This window comes from Crocuta crocuta, unplaced genomic scaffold (genome assembly GCF_008692635.1).
Source record: "Crocuta crocuta isolate KB4526 unplaced genomic scaffold, BGI_CrCroc_1.0 scaffold334, whole genome shotgun sequence".
NCBI lineage: Eukaryota > Metazoa > Chordata > Mammalia > Carnivora > Hyaenidae > Crocuta > Crocuta crocuta.
Window position 1 is genome coordinate 4,294,911 of NW_027533260.1, and position 6,874 is coordinate 4,301,784.

Here is a 6,874-nt window from a genome sequence, read left to right on the forward strand (position 1 = left end):
GATGCGGGGGGTTGGTCGCCAGAGCTTGGGGGGCGTTCTGACCAGTCTGCTCTCCTCATGCCCCCAGGAGGCCTTGCCCGGGCTCATCTGGGACCTGGGCCAGCAGCTGGGAGATCTGAGCCTGGAATCTGGGGGCCTGGAACAGGAGAGCGGGCGCAGCTCAGGTGAGCAGGGTGTGGCCTGGGACACCCCAGTCTTTCCTCCTGCCCCCTACCTCTCAAGCTGCTTCTTGGTCTCTTCCTTTCCCCACCCCTGGCTTCCCCATCGAGGCCCCTGATTCTCTCTCCTCTCCTCCTTGGAATCCAGGCTTCTACGAAGACCCCAGTTCCACGGGGGGTCCAGACTCACCACCCTCTACCTTCTGTGGGGACAGTGGCTTCTCTGGATCTGGCTCCTATGGACGCCTGGGTCCCTCTGAACCCCGGGGCATCTATGCCAGCGAGAGGCCCAAGTCCCTAGGTAAGGTGGGTGGGGTTGGGGCCCTGAGAACCAGGGAATGGACAGTAAGGATGGTTTTGAGCCCAAGCCTCTGAGCCAGGCTGACCTGGATTCGAATTCTGGCTGTGACATTCCCCCTTCGTGTGATTTTTGAGCTTGTTGCTTCTTTCTGGGCCTCGGTTTCTCCGTCGGTTAAAATGGGATTGATAACAGCACCTCCGTCATAGGGAAGTTTTGCATATTCAGTGAGCCTCAGCCCTAATTGCTATTGGACTTGGCACACACGGTAGCCACTCGGTAAACGGCAACGGCTATTGCTCATGTATACAAGTAAGTTTCTGAGCCCCTACTATGTGCCAGCGTAGCCCTATCTTAGTGGTGAGGGATATAGCAGGGGACCAAAAACACAAAAAACCCTGTCCTCATGAAGCTGACTTTGCAGTGGGAGAAACAGGTAATATACAAGTAAGATACACACATACTGCAGCAGACAGTTGGGGAAGGGGACCAGGGAGGGCATCCTCTTTTGAATGGTGGAGGAAGTTGCAATTTCAGAAGACGTGGCCCGGACAGGATGTCACTGAGACTATGACATTTGAGTGGCGCCCTAAAATAAGTGAAGGGGTAGACCAAACAGATATCCTCAGGGAAGAGTGTTCCAGGTAGCGGGAACAGCAAGTGCAAAGGCCATGAGGCTGGCATGTGCAACCAGGAAGTCAAGGTAGCCAGCAGGAGATCTGGAATCACAGAGGAGGGGGGTTAGAGATAGAGAGGCTGGGGCGGGACAGACCATTCAGGGTCTTGGGAAGATTTTGTTATGAACCTGGTATGAGGGAAAAGGTGACAGCAGGGTTTCTGATGACAGTGGAAGAGGAGGGGGTAGACAACTTGACCCTCCGAGGCTCTCTGAGAAAGGGCTTCGAGAGCCTCTCCACTTCCNGACGGCAGCGGCGGCCTGGTGTGGCCGCAGCAGCTGGTGGCGGCCACCGCAGCCTCTGGGGCAGGGGGTGGTGCAGGCGGAGGGGCGCCCGCGGGCCCCGCCAAAGTCTTTGTGAAGATCAAGGCTTCCCACGCACTCAAGAAAAAGATACTGCGTTTCCGTTCGGGTTCTCTCAAGGTCATGACTACAGTGTGAGTGTGGGGGGTTGCTTGGGCTCCCCCTTCATGGCCTCTGCACCACCACACTCCCAATCACTGCCCCTTCCGCACCTCCATTCCAAAGACCACCATTTTCTCGGCTTCCAAAGACCCTTCCTCCACTGCCCCCATCCACTGCAGTCTTGGTTGAAGAGCCTCCCCCCCCCCCCNTGTTTGACCCAGCTCAGCTGCTGGCTCTGCAGCCTTTGGGCAAGAAAGTTCCCTTTGTCTGGGCCTCACTTTTCTTCATCTGTACTATGGGTGTAATATGGTATGCAGAAGGGGTAATTCCGTTTGAATTTCCCCATTTTAGTTTAGACACTTAGTCCGTTTGTTCCCGTTCACTTCCATCACCGAACCTTCTTACTCCTTCTTTCCATGCCCAGATATGGTGCCCCCCCCACTCACTCATTCACAAAGTGCCCCCGTCCATGTCCCTGGATTCTTAAGATATCCCCTTGGCACCGGTCAGAGACTCTGTGTCTGACCCAGGTGGTGCCTGCAGAGTGCCCTGGGAAAGGAAGGAGCACTGATTTTGGGGTTTTGAGGGTCACGTAGGAGGTGGTAACACCTGGGAAGAAAGGCTCTTTTCACCTCTATCCCCGGACAGTTAATGGAGGATTAGGAGGTAGAAGAGGGATAGGAAGATGGTTTCTATCTCATGCCCCCCTTCTCTCCCCCCTCCCTTTGGGGGGAGGGGGGAGAGCCCAGGATGACCCTCGGCTGTTCCAATCCAGTATTTTTTTTTCTTTTTTAAAATTACTGTATTTATTATGACGACGGTGACTCCCCAGCGCACAGGGGGGCCGGATTCTGTGTGTTTCTCTAACCTCTTTGTAAATAAACGCACACTGTTACATACCTGGCAGACTCTCCTTCTGTGGCAAAATGGGAGAAACGGCTTTCCTTTGGGCATTTAGTGAGCAACTACTGTTTGCCTTGAATATAGTAGTGTCTGGAGCCAGGCGGCAGATCTCAGGGAGGGCCTCAACCTGATATTCCTACCAGTGGCTGGTTTACGACAATGAATCTGAATCTGACCTTTGATTGAGTTGTGTTGGGTCAAAAACATGGTTTCATAAAAATGTAAGTAAAGGGACGACCCACATTTCTTTTCTCAGAAATCATCATAATCAGCTTGATGTGTATCCTTGAATGTTTTCCTTTATGTGTTTGCATACAAATATGAATTTAAGTAACTATAGAAATATATAACCATAATATATAACCATTATATCTACATATATACTATGTATACTTACATATATACATATATAAATTGAACCATATATTTGTATTATTTATCAGTTTTATTTTCTATTCTATTATTTAATAGTATTATTATTATTATTATTATTTGGTGGTGTTAAGTCATCGATGTCCAGAGATTTCTTTATGGGAAGGATTTTAATTAAGAATTGGATTTCTTTGGGGCACCCAGGTGCCTCGGTCGGTTGAGCGTCCAACTCTTAATTTTGGCTCAGGTCATGATCCCAGTGTCCTGCGTCAGGCTTCATGCTGAGCCTGGAGCCTGCTTGGTATTCTCTTCTTCTCCCTCTCTCTCTCAAAAGAAAAAAAAAGGGCGGGTTTCTTTGATGATTATAGTACTATTTAGCTTTTCTCTTTCTTTCTGTGTCAGTTTTACTAAGCTGTATTCTTCTAGGAAATTGTCCATTTCGTCTAAATTTAGATGACACTTTCCTATCACTGTATAATTACTGTTTAAAATTTTTTTTAACGTTTGTTTATTTTTGAGAGACAGAGACAGATCATGAGCAGGGGAGGGGCAGAGAGAGAGGGACACACAGAATCAGAAGCAGGATCCACGCTCTGAGCTGTCAGCACAGGGCCTGACGCGGGACTCAAACCCACAAACTGTGAAATCATGACCTGAGCCAAAGTCAGACGCTCAACCGACTGAGCCAGCCAGGCGCCCCTGTTAAGATTTTATTTATTTTATTATTTATTTACTTATTTATTTTGAGAGAGCATGCACAAGTGAAGAAGGGGTGGAGAGAGAGGAAAAGAGAGTGTAGAACCTGAAGGGCGGCTCAAGCTCACCTGAAGTAGGGCTCGAGCTCACCCAAAGTGGTACTGGAACTCACCAGATGTGGGGCTCGAACTCACAAACCGTGAGATCATGACCTGAGCCTAAGCTGGATGCTTAACCCACTGCGCCACCCAGGTGCTCTAAGATTTTATTTTTAATTAATCTCTACACCCAACATGGAGCTTGAACTTAAAACTCCAAGCTCAAGAGTCGCATACTCTACTGACTGAGGCAGCCAGGAGCCCCCTATCACTGTATTATTATTATTAGCTGCATAAGAGTCCACTATGGGATTGTCAGCTCTCCCAGTTATTTTGCTGTTAGGGACCTTGCTGGAGGAATGTCCTTGCACCTCTGTGTGCATATATGCATGTATTTCTGTAGGCTTCACTCCTAGAAATAGAATTGTTTGGTCATTATAGTACGCTTATTTATTTTATTTTTTTTTTAATGTTTTATTTATTTCTAGGAGAGAGAGAGAGAGAGAGACAGCGTGAGCAGGGGAGGGTCAGAGAGAGAGGGAGTCACAGACTGAAGCAGGCTCCAGGCTCCGAGCCAGCAGTCAGCACAGAGCCTGACGCGGGGCTGGAACCCACGAACCGCGAGATCATGACCTAAGCGAAAGTCGGACGCTTAACCGACTAAGCCACCCAGGCGCCCCTATAGTACGCTCATTTAAAAACTTTTATTTGACACTGCCACACTTCCTTCCACTAAAAGTCCCTTCAGGGGGTGCCTGGGTGGCTCAGTTGGTTGGGCGTCTGACTTCGGCTTGGGTCATGATCTCAATGGTTCATGGGTTCGAGCCCTGCATCGGGCTCTGTGCTGACAGCTAGCTCAGAGCCTGGAGCCTGCTTCGGATTCTGTGCCTCCCTCTCTCTCTGACCCTCGCCTGCTCATGCTGTCTCTCTCTCAGAAATAAATAAAACATTTAAAAAATTAAAAAAATAAAAGTCCCTTCAGCTGACATTTCCAACAGCAATTTCTGAGTTGCCCATTTTCCCACCTGTCCACCAGATATTTTTGCCAATCTCATGGTGGGGGCAAAACCGTGTTCTGTTTTAATTAGGATGTCTCTCTCCCTGTTTCCTTGAAGCAACACATACTTCTGTATGTCCATTGGCCCACTTGTCATTCAGTGAATTGCCTGTTCATACTCTTTGCCCATATTTCTATTGGATAAGATCAATAATCATACTAGTTTCATGGATGGGTAAGTAGACGTTTGGGGAGGGGCCATTACTTACCCTGATCATACAGCAAGAAGGAGGGAGCTAGGGCTAGCCCCCCTCCCCCAAACCAGACTCCACAGTCATATGGAGAATGGTATTTGTTCTGCTTTGACCTTTGTGTCTAGATGGGTGGGTCCACCTCGCTGTAGCTTTGAACTCTGAGAGAGCAGGAGACCAGGCCTGCTGTGCTCACCTGCATCCCCACTGCCCCCACTGAGGCACTGGGGCCGGGCGGGGGGGCAGTGGGCAATGTGTGTGTATGGATAAACAAGTATTTCTTTTTACTTTTTTTTTTTATGTTTATTTATTTCTAGGAGAGAGAGAGAGAGAGAGAGAGACAGTGTGAGCAGGGGAGGGTCAGAGAGAGAGGGAGTCACAGACTGAAACAGGCTCCAGGCTCTGAGCTGGCAGTCAGCACAGAGCCCGACGCGGGCCCGAACCCACGAACCGCGAGATCATGACCTAAGCGAAAGTCGGACGCTTAACCGACTAAGCCCCCCAGGCGCCCCAACAAGTATTTCTTTTCAAGTACCAATGAATAAAAGTCAATTTTAAAAGTTTGCCAAGGGGGGTGCCTGGGTGGCTTAGTGGGGTAAGCGTCTGACTTTCGCTCAGGTCATGATCTCGCGGTTTGTGGGTTCGAGCCCCGCGTCGGGCTCTGTGCTGACTGCCAGCTCAGAGCCTGGAGCCTGTTTCAGTCTGTGACTCCCTCTCTCTCTGACCCTCCCCTGCTCACGCTGTCTCTCTCGCTCTCTCCTAGAAATAAATAAAACATAAAAAAAAAAAAATTTTAAAAGTTTGCCAAGGGGCGCCTGGGTGGCGCAGTCAGTTAAGTGTCTCACTCTTGATCTTGGCTCAGGTCATGATCTCACTGTTCATGAATTCAAAGCTAGCATCGGTTTTATGGTGTGGAGCTTGCTTAGGATTCTTTCTCTCTACCCCTCCCCTGCTTTGCTCACTCTCTCTCTCTCAAAATAAATAAATAAACATTTTTTAAAATTGCCAGGAAAAGCCATTGGTTGTCAGGCTTTTGGGAATATTTGCCCCATCTCCATTCCGTTAAGAGAGGCAACTAACGTCAGAAAGGGAAAGGGGCTTGTCTAAGGCCACACTGGCCACCGCGGTCAAAATGACTGAGGTGCACATGGATGACCTTTCATCTTCTTTTTTAAGATTTTGGTACAAACTCATTTAAAAAATACATAAATAACAGTGGGGCGCCCAGCCGGCTCAGTCTGTAGAGCATGCGACTCTTAATCTCAGAGTCGTGTGTTTAAGCCCCCACCTTGGGTGTGGAGCCTACTTAAAAAGAAAAAAGAAAAAAAGAACAGCTAACTGTTAAATTGAGCATTTATTGCCTGCCAGACTCAATTCTCAGTGACTCACTTAATCCTCACAACCTCGAGGGCATATTAGATAGATAGATGGATACTAGTATGCCCATTTCACAGATGCAGAAACCGAAGCACAGAGATGTTAAGTAACTTACCTGAAGCTAACAAGTAGCAAAGCCAGAATTTAAGTTCAGGTTGCTTAAGAGTGCATGCTCTTAAGCACTGCCCGACATAGCCTATTTGCTGTATGGTTTATCTCTAAGGATACAGAAGGAACTACTTACAGGGACGGGAGCTGGGGGGGAGGGGCGGAGGTGTTGACATAGCAAATAAATAAGGTCTATGATCTGTTAAAGGTGACAAGCATTATGGGGGAGAACCGAGCAGAGCTCTGAGGAAATTGGGTGGGATGGGGGAGCAGAGGAGTTTGTGATTTTCAGTAGAGGCATCAGAATGGTCTGAGAAGGTGACATTTGAACAGAGATCTGAAGGAGGTGGGGGAAGGGGGGGTGTGAATATCTTGGGTAAAGGGGTGGGAGTAGCTAGAGTGGGGGGGGCAGAGAATGGTAGGGTCTACGACATTATTTGGGGCCTCATGGGCCATGGTGAGGGTTTTGGTTTTTACTTCAAGGGAGGTGGGAGCCATGGGAGAATTCTGAGCACAAGAGGGACTTAGAGGCTTT

The 6,874-nt window shown here is 48.7% G+C and overlaps 1 protein-coding gene across 2 annotated transcripts in view; it reads left to right on the forward strand.

The window, feature by feature from the left end:
- Nucleotides 1-401: 401 nt before the first annotated feature.
- The window catches only part of GNG8 (G protein subunit gamma 8), a 16,741-nt gene continuing 10,268 nt past the window's right edge, over nt 402-6,874 (forward strand). For both annotated transcript variants that reach the window (XM_077747356.1, XM_077747355.1), the window contains exon 1: nt 402-459. The gene's annotated coding sequence lies outside the window, so the exon portion shown is untranslated. The remainder of the gene's footprint in view (nt 460-6,874) is intronic.